At 44.3% G+C, this 19829-nt stretch overlaps 3 non-coding genes across 3 annotated transcripts; all 3 read right to left on the minus strand.

Annotated features, from left to right (window-relative positions):
* Positions 1–1682: 1682 nt before the first annotated feature.
* On the minus strand, positions 1683–1755 carry trnav-aac (transfer RNA valine (anticodon AAC)). The gene has a single exon. It is a non-coding gene; the product is annotated as a tRNA-Val (tRNA).
* Positions 1756–17122: 15367 nt separating this feature from the next.
* Positions 17123–17195, minus strand: trnav-aac (transfer RNA valine (anticodon AAC)). Its single transcript has one exon. It is a non-coding gene; the product is annotated as a tRNA-Val (tRNA).
* Positions 17196–18066: 871 nt separating this feature from the next.
* trnav-cac (transfer RNA valine (anticodon CAC)) lies at positions 18067–18139 on the minus strand. The gene has a single exon. It is a non-coding gene; the product is annotated as a tRNA-Val (tRNA).
* Between the last annotated feature and the right edge of the window lie 1690 nt (positions 18140–19829).

The raw sequence follows: 19829 nt of genomic DNA on the forward strand, positions 1-19829 counted from the left end.
ACAGAATGAGAACATGGATCCATCATGCCTTGTTACCACTGTGCAGGCTGGTGGTGGTGGTGTAATGGTGTGGGGGATGTTTTCTTGGCACACTTTAGGCTCCTTAGTGCCAATTGGGCATCGTTTAAATGCCACGGCCTACCTGAGCATTGTTTCTGACCATGTCCATCCCTTTATGACCACCATGTACCCATCCTCTGATGGCTACTTCCAGCAGGATAATGCACCATGTCACAAAGGTTGAATCATTTCAAATTGGTTTCTTGAACATGACAATGAGTTCACTGTACTAAACTGGCCCCCACAGTCACCAGATCTCAACCCAATAGAGCATCTTTGGGATGTGGTGGAACGGGAGCTTCGTGCCCTGGATGTGCATCCCACAAATCTCCATCAACTGCAAGATGCTATCCTATCAATATGGGCCAACATTTCTAAAGAATGCTTTCAGCACCTTGTTGAATCAATGCCACGTAGAATTAAGTCAGTTCTGAAGGCGAAAGGGTGTCAAACATAGTATTAGTATGGTGTTCCTAATAATCCTTTAGGTGAGTGTATTTTCACTGACCTATTTTGCATTGCTCAAGGACACATCAGGACACTTTGGAAACTCTTTCAAAGGAAGAACGCCCTGAGCTATGACAAGACTTACACTTACCCCAACAAGGTGATGCTCAATGGCTTGTTCAAACAGCTGCTGCTCGTCTTGTGCCACCATCAGACAATCACAGAGCTATTGTGCCTTCTACACCTTACGGTAGCTTTACTTTAACAATAATAATGACGGCGACCACGACGACAAAAAGAAAAACAAGAACAACAACAACAACAACAAGAACAATAACATCATCATCAGATTTTAATTAAAAGTGGCTACACCAGCGTTTACAATTTCAACCTGTCGACGGACGGACGCTCTGAGTCCAACAATTTCGGGAACTCCAATGAAGAAAAGCCACCTACCGCCTCTGGGGAACCACGAGGGCAAGCAGGACGAAAAGGGCCGGCCCACAGCAGGCTCTTTCCGCCCGGTTTCAAACCGGGGACCTTTCGTGCGTTAGGCGAATGTGATAGCCACTACACTATGGAAACCAACCCGTCCTGGTGTTTCGAATAACTCCTATCGAAGCCGGCTGGTAAAACGCTCACAGGCGTTTCCCGTGGGCCAGCCTGTGAGATAAAGGTTTCTATTTTCACTGACCTATTTTGCATTGCTCAAGGGCACATCAGGACACTTTGGAAACTCTTTCAAAGGAAGAACGCCCTGAGCAATGACAAGACTTACACTTACCCCAACAAGGTGATGCTCAATGGCTTGTTCAAACAGCTGCTGCTCGTCTTGTGCCACCATCAGACAATCACAGAGCTATTGTGCCTTCTGCACCTTACGGTAGCAACAAATCTAACTACTGCTTTACTTTAACATTAATAATGACGGCGACTACGACGACAACAAGAACAACAACAACAACAACAACATCAACAAGAACAACAACAACATCATCATCATCATCATCAGATTTTAATTAAAAGTGGCTACACCAGCGTTTACAATTTCAACCTGTCGACGGACGGACGCTCTGAGAGCACCGATTTCGGGCACTCCAATGAAGAAAAGCTACCCACCGCCTCCGGGGAACCACGAGGGCAAACAGGACGAAAAGGGCCGGCCCACAGCAGGCTGTTTCCGCCCGGTTTCGAACCGGGGACCTTTCGCGTGTTAGGCGAACGTGATAACCGCTACACTACGGAAACTGACACCGCCACGTCTTGCTTCAAACGGTTACCGTTGAAGCCTGCTGGTAAAACGGGCTCAGGCATTTCAGGTCGGCTAGACTGTGAGATGGCGTCTGAAGTGCCGCGAAAGGATGCCATTTTCACAGACCTGTTTGGCATTGCTAAAGGGCACATCAGGACACTTCGGAAACTCTTTCAAAGGCAGGACGCCCTGCGCTCTGACAGTGCCTGCACTTAGCCCAACAAGGTGATGCTGAATGGCTTGTTCAAACGGCTGGTGGTCTTCCGTCACCACCAGACTATCAGAGCTATACTGCGCCTTCAACTACATAAGAGTAGATAGTAGGGTTTTTTGGGCGCGGCCTATTTTGTTATGACGTATGCCCTAAGCTTATTAATATTCCTACGTCATAATTGGGGGGCGTGATTTTAGGTAGAGTTATTTCCTTAATTATTCCTACGTCATATCCGTCAGAAAGTGTACACCCATAAAACCCTGAACATCAAGGCCACCCATAAATACCCCCACCCCTCTGAAGGCAACGCCCCGAAACTCTCCTCTCTATTTAAGAACCCGCGCTGCTTTTAGGCAATACCTCTTTAATTCTCAGCATCAGAAACATCCCGCTTCTTCAACATGTCCAGCGACATCAACATGAAACCCCGCAAGAAACAATCCCGGGCAAGGGTTCCTGTACTCACCAATTTGAAGATTGAACGCTCCTGGGTGTTGTTCTGGGGGGCTCGACGGGGTTACCGCTTTAAAAGGGATCCCAGCTATGTTGGAGTGGAGCTTTTTGCTTTGGGAGAGAAGGAGGGTACGTTGGAACCTTTTGAGACGGTAATTGAATACTCTTATGAGGACTGGTTGAAGGTGATGGCCTGGAGAGATCTGGGGCTTGTGGATAAGACTCTAGAAGGCTTGCAAGAGGGTCCAAGAGAATGCGAAATGGAGTCTCCGACTCAGGGTTTTGAAAGGTGTGAATGGGAAAGCTTGCAGAACTACGGTAGAGTGGTGAAGAGTCTATCTCTAACTACAGATCGTAAGGTTTTGTTTAGCAGTACCCTGATTACAAACCCTATTGAAGGGGGTGTGGAGGATCCAGAAAAACAGGTTACGGAAATTATGTTTGACGCCGTGGACTGGCCGTTCTTGAAAGAGGTCATAAACTGTATAAATGATGGTTTTGACATCTTGACCAAATGTTCGCAACTGGATTTGGTTAGAAGGAGAATATGCTGGATTATGGATTATATATCCCCCTTGAATGACGACGACGATGATAAAACAGACGACGTGTGGGGTTTTGGAGGGGGGTCTGACGGCTCAGGGGCTACTCTCTTCTAAGAGGGCGGTGTGTCGTGACGTAGTGAAGAGATAGGATAAAAGGCGCAACAATTCAATCATGGTTTAAAATTAAAGAGAATGTCTTACCTGAAAGCTGCGGACGTCGACAGGCTCTACAGGCCTCTTCAAACCCGGGATCACCCCTGGTTCTATTCCCCAGATTTTGTATACACTCTGGAACCCTTTGACTGCGGTTACTCTCCAAGACCTCAGACCCTGGACTGCTTCTGCAACTGGTTCTGTCATCAACACTCTGCAGCTAACCTGAGAGCGCTATTACACCATGTGCTTGACAGAAAAGTAGCCAACGCGAGCCTTTTCTCTACAGATTTAACCATCGATGAGGATCAACTTTCAAACCTGGAAAAGTTAATGGCTGCTGTAACAAAGACCGGGGGGTACGAACACTGGGATGAAGCGCTCAAGGGGGCCAAGAATGATATTAGGCCATTTCATCAACATCTGTATGACCTTTTACTGAGCATGTTTAATACACCTCTGTTTACTTTTAAAATAGGTCATATTGTTGTTTTATTTACATATGTAACTGAGGTGTGTGCCTACAAGATAAAGAAACAGGTATATTTGTTGATATAGATCAAGTAACCAATCATCTGATTTCTTTTTGTCTGGACCGTAGAAAAAATTGTTGTGTATGTTATACTTTTCTCAAATGTCTAAAAAGGGGTATCTGCTCTCCTGAAGTTGAATAAAAAACCTTGTATAAAAACTTTGCGCATAGTGTGGGTCTGTGTGGTTATTTGACAGAATGACTCGGCAAGCTCCCCAAATGCAGGAACTATACTACAACCCAGCCAAGATTGGGGGTTTGGCGGGTAAGAAGGGTTTTCAAAGAGGACTCGCTGAGGCCGGAGTGAAGGTTAATGATGTGGTTGTTTCAGAATGGTTACGGGAACAAGACGCCTATACCTTACATAAACCTCTCAGGATTAACTTTAAAAGAAACCGCGTATATGCAACTGACATAGACTCACAATGGCAAATGGATCTAGTCGATATGTCAAATTTATCAAAACATAACAATGGTCACAAATTGATGTTGATGTGTATCGATGTGTTATCAAAATATGCCTGGGCTCGCATTCTACATAATAAAACAGGTCGGGCGGTGACAAGGGCCTTTGAGGATATATTGTCCCAGGGTCGATGTCCTAAAAAACTGCAGACTGATAAAGGAAAAGAGTTTCTCAACAGAGAATTTCAGAATCTACTGAAGAGACACAAAATACATCATTTCACCACCGGTAATGAGCTTAAGGCATCGGTAGTGGAGAGGTTTAACCGCACCATAAAGACCAAAATGTGGAGATATTTTACAGCGGTCAACACGTTCAAGTATTTTGATAAAGTTCAGGATTTTATCGATACTTACAACCAAGGGTATCACACCAGTATTAAAATGAAGCCTATAGATGTGGATCAAAGTAATTCTTTTAAGGTCTATAAAAAATTATACGGACCATTTATTAAGAAGGGAAAAACTACTTATAAGTTCAACATCTGTGATGTGGTTCGCGTTTCAAAGCTAAGGAGTACTTTTACAGTTACCAAACAGTTGGCTAGAGACCCCCCCGTGTACCGGTTAAAAGACTATGACGGGGAGAATATAGAAGGAACGTTTTACGAAGCCGAGTTACAAAAAATTATTGTGGGTAAAGACAGTGTATACAGAGTTGAAAAGATATTAGCTGAAAAAACCCAGAACCGGAAAAAATATGTGTTGATGAAATGGCTTGGATGGCCTGAAAAGTTCAATAGTTGGGTCCCGGAACAACAGGTTTGCGATATTCAATCCTTATAACAACATGCCCGCGGGTGTGTTGGGGGCATTACTTTCGATACTCAAGATCGAATCAGGAGGCTTCTACGTGACTCTACCCAGTAACGCCTCTCTCGATATATACCCTAAAAATGAAATATTTGGAATTTGGAAAATCTATAGATCTAAGGGGGTCGTGGGAAGTGGGGTTGGCGGAAATACAGTATCCTTACACTTGGGCTGTTTTACAAGATAAGGATGCCACTTTCGCCATTTTTGATGATGTAAAAAAGAGTCAATGGACATTCACGATACAAGGAGGTTATTATGACAATGTGGATAAAATATTAGATGAGATGCATAAACAGTTCTCAGAAGGCACCCCCAACATCAAGCTATATTACAACCCTATTAAAAACAGAGTGTACAAGGTGTCAAAACCAGGTATTAGCATTCAAACCAGCGGCCAACTGGGGCGTATATTAGGGTTCTATTCGGACACAGAGAGCAGGTTCTCAGAAGTGGTGTGGCGGCTTTTACACTCTTTATGTGTATACGGATATCATAACCCACCAGAGGGTCTGGGATAGTTATGTCCCCCTTTTGAGAAATGTACTTATTAAAGGTAAAAGCAATGACATGGTCACAATTACTTATGACAAACCACACTACGTACCAGTCTCAATGACCCACTTTGACAACATCACGATCGAAGTAAAATCGGATCAGAATATCAACGTACCCTTCCGCTTCGGTAAAGTTAATGTCAAACTACATTTTCGACCCCTGAAACAGTGTGTACATTATTAAAATGGCTACCTCGAGGGGTTATGTAGATCCTAGCGCCTATGTGGATTATTACAAGATGCAAGATGGAACGGCTTGCCCGGTTTTGTAGGAGCCCCCACAATGTATGGCGCCGGTCTAGGAGGACTCTTTCATGGTCTCTTTAGAATGGCCGTACCCCTGCTTAAGAGAGGCTTTGCTATAGCCAGACCCCACTTGAAATCAGCGGCTAAAAATATTGTTAGTGACGTGTTCACCAATGTTATGAACCGGGCAGCTAGCCATGAGCATCAGGAGGGTTCGGGTCTCATGGTAATGGCGAGGAGGGGGGGTAAAAGAAGAAACAGCATGTGTCCACCAGGGCGACGAAGATCCGTGGCTAACAAAAAACGAAGAATCTCTCATTCTCCAACATATCGTGGAAACACTCGGAGAAGGAAGCAGCACAAGAAAAAACCTGCAAAAAGAAAGTCTCAAAGAAAGAAAAATAGAGCCTCAGGATACATCTTTTAAACATGTCTTTTGTCAACAGTCTATCGGAAGAATGCGTCAAATCAGAACTGGATCTGTTTACAGTTCCATACACTCAAACGAGTATAGATAAGATCATATATGTAGAGATTCCCCCTCTTTCTGCAATTTCAGACACGGCCCCTCTGGAGTTTTTTATAGCTGGCAATGGCGAGGATTATATTGATTTGAATAACACATTTATTTTAATGAACTGTAAAGTGACTGATTAGGATGGCGATGCAATCGAGAATACGGCCATCGCTGGGGTCATCAATTACCCGGTGGCCACCATGTTTTCACAGGTGGATGTGACCCTGGGAGATCGGCTCATTAGTCAAAGCAGCAATACTTACCCCTATAGAGCCATGATGGAGTGTAAACTTAATTATAGTGAGGAGACCCTAAGCAAACAGTTCAGCCCCGGCCTTTTCTTCAAAGACATCTCGGAAGCTATGGACGACAAGGATCCAGAGGGACTCAATAAGGGTTTGCAAAAAAGAACGGCCTCTTCAACAGAAGGGAGGACCTTTGAGCTAATGGGGCATATCCATGCAGACATATTTTTCCAAGAAAAACTCATGCTCAACGGGGTAGACATTAAAATTAAAATGATCCGTAGTAAAAATGCTTTTTGTCTGATGACCCCTGATACGGAAAAATATAAACTGACCATATTATCGGCCTCGCTGTTTGTGAAAAAAGTGTCCGTCTCCCCGGCGGTTAAACTAGGACACGCGCAGGCGTTAATGACGGCAAACGCCGAGTACCCGATCGAAAGAGTCTATATGAAAGTCCACAGTATCCCCGCAGGGACACGGGTGATGAACCAGGAAAATCTGTTTCTAGGACAGCTCCCAAAACAGGTTATTATAGGTCTCGTGGATAATGATGCATTTACCGGGGTTTACAACAAGAACCCCTTTAACTTTAAACATAACGCGGAATTTATAGCGTTGTACGTCGATGGTGTGCAGGTTCCATCCAGACCTTTTCAACCTGACTTTGAAAACGGCAATGCGGTTCGTGAATATGACAGTCTAGTACTGGCTACGGGTCGCCATCTCAAGGATCAAACTCTGCTGATCGATCGCCGGGAATACTGCAGCGGTTACACCCTGTACGGTTTCAACCTGACCCCTGACGAAGAGTGTGGACAACATTTTTCACTGATGAAGACGGTCAATATGCGTTTGGAGATGCGTTTCAAGCAGCCTCTACCACGCACTGTAAATATGGTCGTGTATGCTGTGTTTGACAACATTATTGAGGTGAATCGGAGGAGAAACGTTCTGTATGATTATTATTAAAATGAACACCAGAGAGCTCAACCACAACATGAATGCCCTTGCCGGCTCACGGAAACTGTTTCAAGGAGTCTACGCCTGCGATCAGCTGCCTAAATTTAAGATCAAGAATTTACCTGCAATGTACATAATCAACACACACCCTAAAAATATGCCCGGAGAACATTGGCTGGCTATTTATCTAAGGGAGGACCACCGTGGAGAATTTTTTGATTCCTATGCAAACCCCCCGGATTTCAGACCTTTCCCTCGGAAGATCAATAACTTTCTGCTCAACAACTGTCAAGAAACCATTTACAGCGGTCGTCAAGTACAAAGTCTGCAGACCTTCACTTGTGGTCAACACTGTGTGTTTTTCTTATATCATAGATCTAAAGGAAGGTCATACCCCGATATTATGGCCTTGTACAGTGAGGATTTAGGCCAAAATGATAAAAAAGTGGCAGAGTTTGTCAGGACACTGTGGACCCCCCCTTATAACACAATGACTTACGACCCTAGCCAGCCATGTATACAGATGGGGTGTTCTTGTGAGGATTTTAAAAGATGTCATGCGTGTTAAGGTGAAAAAATAATGAAAACAGCCTTTGAATCATTAGTTTTGTTTTTATTCAACACATTTCTTATACAAAGCAGGGTTTATGGTATAAATAAATGAACAACATTTGAAAAAAAAAAAAAATTGTTTGTCGGGTCATTATTTACAGGGGAGACAAATAAAAACATGAGATTAATAAGCTTCCCAACGATGGATAGATCCTGAGGATGGTCGCTCAGCACGGTCAGAGTAATGAGATATCGGAGTCAGATCAGGCTCCACCTCTTTACACAGACGGATTTTTTGTCGCGTTTCCTGGTTAGGAACTGTTGATTGGGGCATGTTCAGACAGGCCATCGCCTGTAGGAAAGCATTCCAGCCTACAGGTCGGCGACTATCGGGTACCTTATTAGTGTTAGTGACACTCTTCAACAAATCAAACATGTGTGAACCTTTGATCAGTTGTCCTTTAAAAACAAATTCACCCTGTTCATTCCAAGCCGTTACCCGCGGTTTCTGAACCATTTTGTGCAGGATATATTCTGCATGTCTTTTGCTTCTGGCCGGCATGTTTCTCAAAACATCCGTTACAACATCTCCCTCTGAACTCTCAACAGGTTCGGTCACCGCAACATCTTTATCAACCGTACCCCCCGCATCAGCCCCAGAACCATTTTCTTGAGAGGCCATGGTTAAAGTTAAAATGTTTTGATCTTTTTCACCCTGTCTAACCAGACGGAGGTAGCGCTGTAACGTGTTGGTATACAACTGAGCTTTGGAATACTGATTTAAATCGGCCCTGGCCTGTATAGCTTTCATTTCAGAGTCCAGGTTGTTTTCGGCCGTTTGTCTAATGGGCTCTGGCCCGACAACATTTTTTCTCAGTTTCTCAAGCTGCTCCTGAGGGATCAAAAACATTTTCTGAGCATATTCCATTATTAACCCACTCTGGAAGCTAGAAGACTGGTTAGGAAAGGCACGGCTATGCTCAACAGCGGTCCTATAAAACCCCCGGTTTGATTAATCTTCTTTCTTTTTCTTTTAATAGAATACTTCTTATTAGCGATGATCTTGATAACCGCTTTTTGTTTTTTGAGTTTAGAATGTTGAGAAGTGGTTAGGGGTATATTACCGCGTAAGATGTTAAAAGCTATTTCACACAGGGTCTCGATCAAATCCGAGGGGGCCCCTGCCAGCACAGCTTTCCTATGGCGCGGGCTCCCCTCAAATAACATTTGCAAAAGTGGCAGATTTCTTTTAATCCGAACAGACATTCTTATGTATTTCCTTTACTTTAGCACATACACTGCCGGCCAATCGGGCGGGCACAAACCTGTTCTGAGGCGAAAGTCTTCTGGGGTTTGTGCTTTTAAGTCCGCAATCAAGTCCCCATAGGGTTTTTTGGTGGCATCCTCAAATGCCTCCAAAAAGAACTTGGTCTGGTTAGGGTACATTTGACGAGCCAAGACGGTGACCTGTAGTTTATCTCTGGGGTTTTTAAAAATAATTATATAATTGGCATATAAATTAATAGTGCGGCTTTTTTTACCTTGAAAAAATAGATTTTGAACTAAATAAATAATACTTAAATTCCTATGATGAGTGTACTTTGTGAAAGCTTTTTCCACTTCACTGTTGTCACCGGCCTGCTCCATCAGGTCATCAAGGATCACTAGATTAGTTTGACCGGGCGGGAACAAGTCATCGTCACACAACGAGGCGGGGAGACCTTGCACAAATTTCAGATTATTTTTTTTCGAAGCCAAATCATCGTAGAGAGGTTGCCAGCAAGAGTAACACCACACTATGTTGTCAAGAGCTTGGGACACGGTTGTGTCCACATCTTCTATGATGTTCTTTATAAGATAGCTCTTCCCCGAATTGGAGGGACAGGCTATAATACAGGAGAAAGGGTGTTGAAGTCTGTTATCAAAACCACCGCTAATATCCATAAGGCAGAGTGGTATAATCAGTCTTCAACACTCTTTTATTGTACACCACCCTGAACCGTTTGTTTAGTGATCTATCTTCCAACGTGTACCCCTTTTTATTTCGATAGATCTGATTTCCGGCTGTAATAATCTCACGAGGAGGCGCGTCTTTCTTGTTACAAAACTTTCTACCAGGGTCGTCAGAGACTTGATGTTAATGAGCTTGTTGTTACAATGGTTCAGAGTGAAACCCTTAACTTTCATACAGGTCTTACCCGCAGCCGTTCTGTAGGCAAAAGTCTTAGGACCCCCTGAAACAAACTCCTGAGGATCTAGTTCGCTCGTTAACTCCCCAAGGTAGTCCCCGAGGGGAGGGACCCAATCCCCTGGCCTGGTGACAAAGATTACAGAGTCAGTATCATGATAGAGCGTGCGTTCCTGCAACTGATCCATTAAGTTGTACAGTTCAAGCCGGGCGTAAGCCGTGGTAAAAACCGCTATGAAAACATTAACGTTCCCCTGTTTGGTGGGGAAATCTTTAGGGGCCCTCCACTGGACCTGTGCCACGTGGTCATTTAAGAATTGAAAGTGTGATACTGCATGTTGTTTGGAAAACATAAATTCTATAAACTGTTCAGGGGTTTTAATCAAGGTTGTGTTTAGACGGTAATTTCTTTCCCCAAACTTACCCCACAGACTGTTTAAAATCAGTTTGGACATTTGTCTCTTGGCGGGGTTTACAGTTATGTTCCCCGGCTCTAGACGGATCCCTTCCTTTTCAAAATATTGCTGAATGTATCGCTCTTTGGCCGCGGAGTCAACACACCATGAGGGATAGCCCGATGCCTCCTGTTTCCCTTTCAGATGGGTCATAATGTAATCAGCAAAAAGAGTATCAGATTTTTCAGAAAAATGCCAAACCTCAAACACCTTACCGACTCTGTAACCTTTCTCCACCGCCTTGTCAAGCTCAATGCTACACCAGACACCCGTCATCTTCATCACTGTGCAGACAAGAGGTAGTTTGATTTTCAGTTTCCACACACGTTCTACACAGAGGGAACATCAATTTTCCCGAACACCTGTAAGGCAACACGGGTAAGAACAGCTCGCGAGGAGGGTACATGGTGACTTTGATCAATCCAAAGTAATGTCCGATTTCGAGAAAGTCACGATAAACAATGGTTGGACGCCCCACCGGGTACATTTTGGTCTTGTTGACATAAGGGTACAGACTGGTGAAATCATAGTAATCTACTCTCTCACCCTCCTTTACCTCATAATGTAAACAGAGGGCATTGGTACGACCCCCAAATAACGCATCCCGGGGCTCTAGACATTCAGGAAAGTCCAAGGTTTCCATAAACCGTTGTACCCCCGCATCCTGTTGCTTCAGGGTCGTCCACTCGTGTTCCCAAATCACCAGCACGTTCAAACCATAGGTGTTTTTTAAAGTTTCAATTCGTTCCTGGAAATCATAGTAGATATCACCGCAGAGTTTTTGTGTTTCGGGGTTAAAGGTGTTTGGGTCGAAGCACTGAGGACAGCCATGGTAAATACAACCAGCAAACTCATAAGCGGTACGCCGCCCGAACACGTCGCTAAAACCGTCTAAGTAGTAAGGCCCCATTTTGACTTCCCCTTGATTTAAAGCATGTCTGATGAATATGTTATCCCGGGCACTCAGGTATTCCAGCCACTGTATGGAGACAGTCGAAAAGTTCTTTTGTCTAGCACGATAGTTGTCAGAAGTGGTGACCGCTATAGTGTTTTTCTGCAAGAAATTGGACCGATACATTTTCATGCAGAGAGACACTATGGTCACACTTTGCAAAGGGTCGAGACCCGATGTGTTGATAACCTCGGCGCAGAAACGCACACAGGCTTCTTTAAGGATCACCACATCATTTTAACAATAAGCGGCCATCTCTTCTCGGAAATCAAAAACACCTCACTTAACCGTATTGTACCATTTAAAGAATTCCTCCCTCTCATGAGACATCATAGTATCAACCCCATAATAAGAGGCGGGCGGGTAGGACCCTCGATAATTTTGAGTGTCCTTAGTATTAAAAAAATGGCAGAACCAACCTTTCTTCTGAGCCTCAAAACCCAGAGCCTTAGGCAAAGCGCTCAATTTCATGGGGAGGAAATTTAACGAGTCTATGTAACGTTAGTTGAAAGCTTCGTCGGTGAAACACATGATCTTGCTACCCTGAGCTACTTTTTTTGGGGTCACCCCATTTTCCACCAGATACTTCATCAAAATGTAAGAATCATAACCCTTAGCATTGTGGGCAATAAATGTGTAATTGAGGTATTTTGGACCGCGATACCGCGTAAAGAAATCCCTGACACAACTCTCACCGCTAGCTGACCACTCACGATCCAACATGTCAATACAGTGTATATAATTAGCAACGTGGACCCCGTTTTCTTGCCGGCATTCAAAAGCAAAAAAGACATACCGGTTGTGCGGCGGCTCCTTTTTAACCGGCTGAATAAAGCACTGGTGTTCGGACCCCGGGGTTAAATCAGCATTACAGATCCTGCATCTCGGCTCCAGACATTTGTGTGGTTTAACCTCATGAAAACGGTACTGGAGGCAACACTGCGGGCAATATTTAGTTTGATCACAATAACTCAGTTTTTTAACCCCCTCAGCAGCGGCCCTCTGTACCTTATGCTCGGAAAAACAGAACGCTGAGAGACAAATCCTTAAGCAATCTTTACATCGGATGGTAGGGGCCAAACCCTTATGACATTGCGGATTGAAACAGACGTTACAGTAACCGTCACAGCGGTGCTTAAGCTTATCATTGAAGGCCTTATAACACCAATGACAAACATACGAACAACCCAAAAAAGCCGTCAAACTCTTTATTCCAAATTAATGTCTATCACCTAGGAAGAGAAACAGTGTCTGTGTATGGGTTTCAGGATGTGTCTGAAATTTAACAAATACTTCCTTTACCTCACAACGGTACCACACAACAATTTTTAAAGACAACAACTCCTCAAACTTGGTAATGTCTGAAAAGGCAACCATCTGTTGAGAGTTTAAGCCGGCCCTCTGATGAAGCATTAAAGCCTCTTGCAGAGCTTGGGGTTCAGGCATGTCGGGGGTGAGTAGTTTTATTAAACTGTAAGCAAAACAGAGCTTATTGTCCCCACTGGAACTCACCACTAATTGCCTGAGCTTGGTCCTAATTATGTCGTTCTTCAAGCATTTCGACAGTCTTCTAAGCGCCCCACCCTCAGGGTTACGAACCACATTCATTACCAGAGACAGACTTTCATCAGCTAAGATGGCTGCGTTACTTTGCAATAACGCTTCGATTTTAGCCAGACATCTAAATTATCTCCACTCAGCATTGCAGATAGGTTGCTAAACAAAGCATCCCCTCTGAGTTCTAACTGTACAACATCTCGAGGTCTGAACCTGTTCAAGCATTTTCTGCAAGGCCTCGTGTATGTTGACAAATATTTCTGCATAATTGTCACAATTTAAAAGTTCTGCAAAAGTAAAACGCTGAATCATTTCAAAATTGTTATAGGCCGGTCTATCTATAATCACGGGATCACTGGTACTCTTGGACACATCATCATTTTGAACAAAGCCTTCACCCCCTACATTCTCACAGAGCATGTCCTCCACAGCCTTATCAGTCTCAGAACCCTCCACATTCCGAACACCCCCACTGCTGACATCTACAAAACCCCCTTTTTGAGGAGGCTCATTTAAAGCCTGTAAAAGTCCTTCAAAGATATCCAACCGGTTAATGTCAAGACCCTCCTTTATAGTGATGGCTGCTTCTGCCGCCATCCTGTGTTCTAATTGTTTCAAATCATTTATAATAGGGGCAGAATTTGGTCGGGGTAGCTCCTCCAAAGACTCCACCATTTCAAACAAATCGGGGTGAACTAGGGGGTGAACCTCTATAAGCGCTACCGGTGGGAGGTGGTTATTTAGATCATTGACCATCTGTAACAGGTCGGGGTTCACAGGTAAGTCTGTTAATTCACATTCTATCGGTGGTAATTGGGGGTTATTTAAATCATTTATCATTTGTAATAGTTCCAGGTTCATTGGGACATCAGAGGAGTTCACAACAGGGCCGGGGATGTTCTCTCGGGAAGGTCTTTTTGGGGCCCTAGCTTGTTCATAATCCTTTAGTTTGTGAGTTCTTTTACCAAGTCAGGACATTTTTTAATTTATTTTTTATTTTTCCAACAACCCACAATAGTAAGGCGTTTTGTGTCTATTAAAACATTAAATACGGTACAATTCGTTAGTAAGGGTATTAATAAGGGTGTTTTGGCTCTCTATCACCAGGTTTTGCCCCACTAACACAAGTCTTTGATTTTGTAACAAAGTATGTAGCAACTCATGCCGACCTTCAGGAAGTAGCTCCGGGGGCTGGTGGCCTGGCTCAGCTTCAAACGATGGTCGCTCCGGTAAATCTCGGTCGAAGGAGGCAGGGAGTGAGTGTATACTCATGGACAGAGACCAAGAAGGCCTTTGCGGTGACACCCTGGCCAAGCGCGGGGTTACTGTTTCGCGTTTCGGTAGCCAAGAAACGGGTCTGGGGGGACGATGTTGAAACTAGGCCGTCGTTGGGTGGTGTGTCAGCCCTGACTGACGGCGACCCCTGAGGTTGTTGGATGCCTGTATTTGTTCCGCCCGACAATGCGGCGGGCTGAATCTGGGGTGTTGAATTACCCCCAGAAGGCTGTGGCCTGAGTAGATGTTGGGGGGTCTCCAAGACCATCGTGGGGGATCCTCTCGGTGATCTCACCGGGAAAGATGTTTGATCCCACTTAGACGGGGTAATTGTCCTCAATAGCTCATTCACAGAATGACTATCCCAAGAGTCTTGGGAAGAATAAAAATATACATTACATTTACATCTTTAAACGGCGACAGAAATCAAACTTAAAACAACATGTCCAGGACATTCAAAACCTTTAGCTTTTTTAGACCTTTGAAAATAGCCTTAGACATTCACTACAACGCCTTATTATTTACAGACAATATATTTATTAGGACTTGATAATAAATTTAAAACAGAGAAGCCGCTGTAAATAAACTGTTTCTTAAATGTTTCTTTAAAAACTGTAATATTGTTAATAAAACACACACACACACAACAACATTTCATTTTTAAACGAACCTTCCAAGTGTAAACGCTTCCTGATCCCGGGACTTCCTGTTTCACAAACGTTTTCACGATCTGTTTAAATATTAAATACAATGAACACCTTCAAGCCTTTTCCTACAACCACTTTAAAACAGAAGTATAATAGCGGGAGATAAGCCAAACAACTTACTAAACCCTTTCGGACGGCTTTACTTCCTAACCAGACGGTACGGCAATCGGTCATTTCTAAACACGTTCCCCAGAAACAAGCCTAGACCTGTCCGGACTTCTAAAGATCTTTCCCAGAACCCCCCGCCCTACAGGAAACGGTCACCCATCGCTTAAATATTAGCCCTCAACGGGCAAACAAAGCCCTTTTAAAAACATTAAAGTTTGAAAGATCTTACTTACCTCCACAGAATAATCGTTTCTTATGTTTTTCGGCTGGTTTAGCTTTTTGCACCGCTGTGAAGGTAAGAGACATGTTTAACCTTTAACCACACCGCTTTATAAAAAGCTTTAACCTCTTACAGGCTGCAGATATTTACTCACAGCTATCAGATACCGGGGCTGACGGCCTTTCAGATTCTTGAAAGGTTACGGTTCTCGAAGGTAAAACGAAACAAGCCCTCGATGTGGAAGGCCTTTCGTTGTCTCGAACCACGTTTCTTAATACTGTTAGACAGGATAATTTTTTAAAATTAACAAAACTGGACTCAAACATCTTACAGAAACGTTATACAAACAAACAGGGGTTTAGTTCTTACCCGGTCGGCAGACAGCCTGTCTAGGGACAACCACTTCTCTTGGTCGATCCTTGGAGACATTAATCACAGGCCTTTCGATAGTTTCTGTGTAATTAAAGAGACCGGCATTAATATATATTAAAACGTTTTCATAACTCTAATGAGCCGCTTCAAACCACACACACCCATGCATAAGAACCCATGAGCGCAAACACAAAAATCTTACCGTCGTTGTTCCAGATGATCTCCTCAGCGTTGGGAATTAACTCCTGTTGACTGGCTGAAAAATTATTTTACAGAACTTAAAACAGATGTTATAGCCTTATTTACAATACATGCACACAACACGCTCTGAGTCAATGAAAAGAATCTGAAGACTTGCCTAAAAACTCGTTTAAATCGAATCGCTGATGTTGTTTCCGGACATTGTTGATCTTTAGTCTTAAATCGAAAGGTCAGTATGAGTCTGTCGAGCTGAAGACCAGACCTTCATACTTATACTGATGGCCACATGCCGGATCTGCTTGTAAGGCATTGTTCTGGTCTGGCCTTTGTGCCGCCCTGTTACCAATTAACATATCAAAACCAACCAATAAAATGACACTGCATCAAATTTCAAATAGAAACCAAGATGGAGACGATCTCTCTCCTCTCTACTCTAAACTTTTATTAGAACCTTTTGGTCTCTCAAAAAAACATTTTTAAACATCAAGACCTATAGTCAACAACCACTAAGAATATTTCAGGCCTTTATAAGCACTAAAAAACAACCTGAGCCTAGAAAATAACTATAAAGATCAAAAATAACTAGCGCTTTTACAGTGATTTTTTTTTTTTTTTTATAGCGATGCTATGTTTGGTATTAAACAAGTCACAAACTACTCAGAACAGCGTTTATCCCCGCAAAAGATATATTTGGGTTTATTTTACAAAGCTTATAAATTATATAGGTTAAAAGTATTCTGAATGTTTTGATATCACACGCCATACCAACTGTTGTCTTCTACACCTTACGGTAGCAACAAATCTAACTACTGCTTTACTTTAACAATAATAATGACGGCGACCACGATGACAACAAGAACAACAACAACAAGAACAACAACAACAACATCATCATCATCATCATCATCAGATTTTAATTAAAAGTGGCTACACCAGCGTTTACAATTTCAACCTGTCGACGGACGGACGCTCTGAGTGCATCGATTGCGGGCACTCCAATGAAGAAAAGACACCCACCGCCTCCGGGGAACCACGAGGGCAAGAATGACGAAAAGGGCCAGCCCACAGTAGGCTGTTTCCGCCCGGTTTCGAACCGGGGACCTTTCGCGCGTTAGGCGAACGTGATAACCGCTACACTACGGAAACTGACACCGCTGCCTCTTGCTTCAAATGGTTACCGTTAAAGCCTGCTGGTAAAACGGGCTCAGGTGTTTCAGGTCGGCTAGGCTGTGAGATGGCGTCTGAAGTGCGGCGAAAGGATGCCATTTTCACTGACCTGTTTGGCATTGCTAAAGGGCACATCAGGACACTTCGGAAACTCTTTTAAAGGCAGGACGCCCTGCGCTCTGACAGTGCCTGCACTTAACCCAACAAGGTGATGCTGAATGGCTTGTTCAAACGTCTGGTGGTCTTCCTTCACCACCAGACTATCAGAGCTATTGTGCCTTCTACACCTTACGGTAGCAACAAATCTAACTACTGCTTTACTTTAACATTAATAATGACGGCGACTACGACGACAACAAGAATAACAACAACAACATCATCATCATCAGATTTTAATTAAAAGTGGCTACACCAGCGTTTACAATTTCAACCTGTCGATGGACGAACGCTCTGAGTGCACCGATTTCGGGACACTTCGGAAACTCTTTCAAAGGCAGGACGACCTGCGCTCTGACAGTGCCTGCGTTTAGCCCTACAAGGTGATGCTGAATGGCTTGTTCAAACGGCTGGTGGTCTTCCGTCACCACCAGACTATCAGAGCTATACTGCGCCTTCAACTACATAAGAGTAACAGCAATGTCGCCGATCCTGCTACGGTCGTATTGTAACGCAACAACATGTATCGATTTTAAAAGTGTCAGTTCCAGTGCCTCGCAAAGCTACCCTTCTGCGATCGTTTGTTCTCAAGGTCAGGATTTCTTGCCACTCCGAGGAAGAGAAAACGACGGCCGGCCTTGGGGCAGAGAGATGGCGACGGGTAACACGGCACTGGCACGCATGCACCGCGGGTTGTTTCCGCCCGGTTTCGAACCAGGGACCTTTCGCGTGTGAGGCGAACGTGATAGCCACTACACTACGGAAACCGACCCGTCCTGGTGTTTCAAATGGCTCCCATCGAAGCCGGCTGGTAAAACGCGCACAGGGGTTTCCCGTGGGCCAGCCTGTGAGATAAAGGTTTCTATTTTCACTGACCTATTTTGCATTGCTCAAGGGCACATCAGGACACTTTGGAAACTCTTTCAAAGGAAGAACGCCCTGAGCTATGACAAGACTTACACTTACCCCAACAAGGTGATGTTCAATGGCTTGTTCAAACAGCTGCTGCTCGTCTTGTGCCACCATCAGACAATCACAAAGCTATTGTGCCTTCTACACCATACGGTAGCAACAAATCTAACTACTGCTTTACTTTAACAATAATAATGACGGCGACCACGACGACAACAAGAAAAACAAGAACAACAACAACAACAAGAACAAGAACAACAACATCATCATCATCATCATCATATTTCAATTAAAAGTGGCTACACCAGCGTTTACAATTTCAACCTGTCGACGGACGGACGCTCTGAGTGCACCGATTTCGGGACACTTAGGAAACTCTATCAAAGGCAGGTCGCCCTGCGCTCTGACAGTGCCTGCACTTAGCCCAACAAGGTGATGCTGAATGGCTTGTTCAAACGGCTGGAGGTCCTCCGTCACCACCAGACTATCAGAGCTATACTGCGCCTTCGACTACATAAGAGTAACAGCAATGTCGCTGATCCTGCTACGGTCGTATTGTAACAGCTACAACATGTATCGATTTTAAAAGTGTGAGTTCCAGCGCCTCGCAAAGCTACCCTTCTGCGATCGTTTGTTCTCAAGGTCAGGATTTCTTGCCACTCCGAGGAAGAGAAAACGACGGCCGGCCTTGGGGCAGAGAGATGGCGACGGGTAACATGGCACTGTCACGCGTGCACCGCGGGTTGTTTCCGCCCGGTTTCGAACCGGGGACCTTTCGCGTGTGAGGCAAACGTGATAGCCACTACACTACGGAAAACGACCCGTCCTGGCGTTTCGAATGCCTCCCATCGAAGCAGGCTGATAAAACGCGCACAGGCGTTTCCCGTGGGCCAGCCTGTGAGATAAAGGTTTCTATTTTCACTGACCTATTTTGCATTGCTAAAGGGCACATCAGGACACTTCGGAAACTCTTTCAAAGGCAGGACGCCCTGCGCTCTGATAGTGCCTGCACTTAACCCAACAAGGTGATGCTGAATGGCTTGTTCAAACGGCTGGTGGTCTTCCGTCTCCACCAGACTATGAGAGCTATACTGCGCCTTCAACTACATAAGAGTAGATAGTAGGGTTTTTTGGGCGCGGCCTATTTTGTTATGACGTATGCCCTAAGCTTATTAATATTCCTACGTCATAATTGGGGGGCGTGATTTTAGGTAGAGTTATTTCCTTAATTATTCCTACGTCATATCCGTCAGAAAGTGTGCACCCATAAAACCCTGAACAACAAGGCCACCCATAAATACCCCCACCCCTCTGAAGGCAACGCCCCGAAACTCTCCTCTCTATTTAAGAACCCGCGCTTCTTTTAGGCAATACCTCTTTAATTCTCAGCTTCTGAAACATCCCGCTTCTTCAACATGTCCAGCGACATCAACATGAAACCCCGCAAGAAACAATCCCGGGCAAGGGTTCCTGTACTCACCAATTTGAAGATTGAACGCTCCTGGGTGTTGTTCTGGGGGGCTCGACGGGGTTACCGCTTTAAAA

Source organism: Amia ocellicauda, assembly GCF_036373705.1.
Source record: "Amia ocellicauda isolate fAmiCal2 chromosome 11 unlocalized genomic scaffold, fAmiCal2.hap1 SUPER_11_unloc_2, whole genome shotgun sequence".
Classification (NCBI taxonomy): domain Eukaryota; kingdom Metazoa; phylum Chordata; class Actinopteri; order Amiiformes; family Amiidae; genus Amia; species Amia ocellicauda.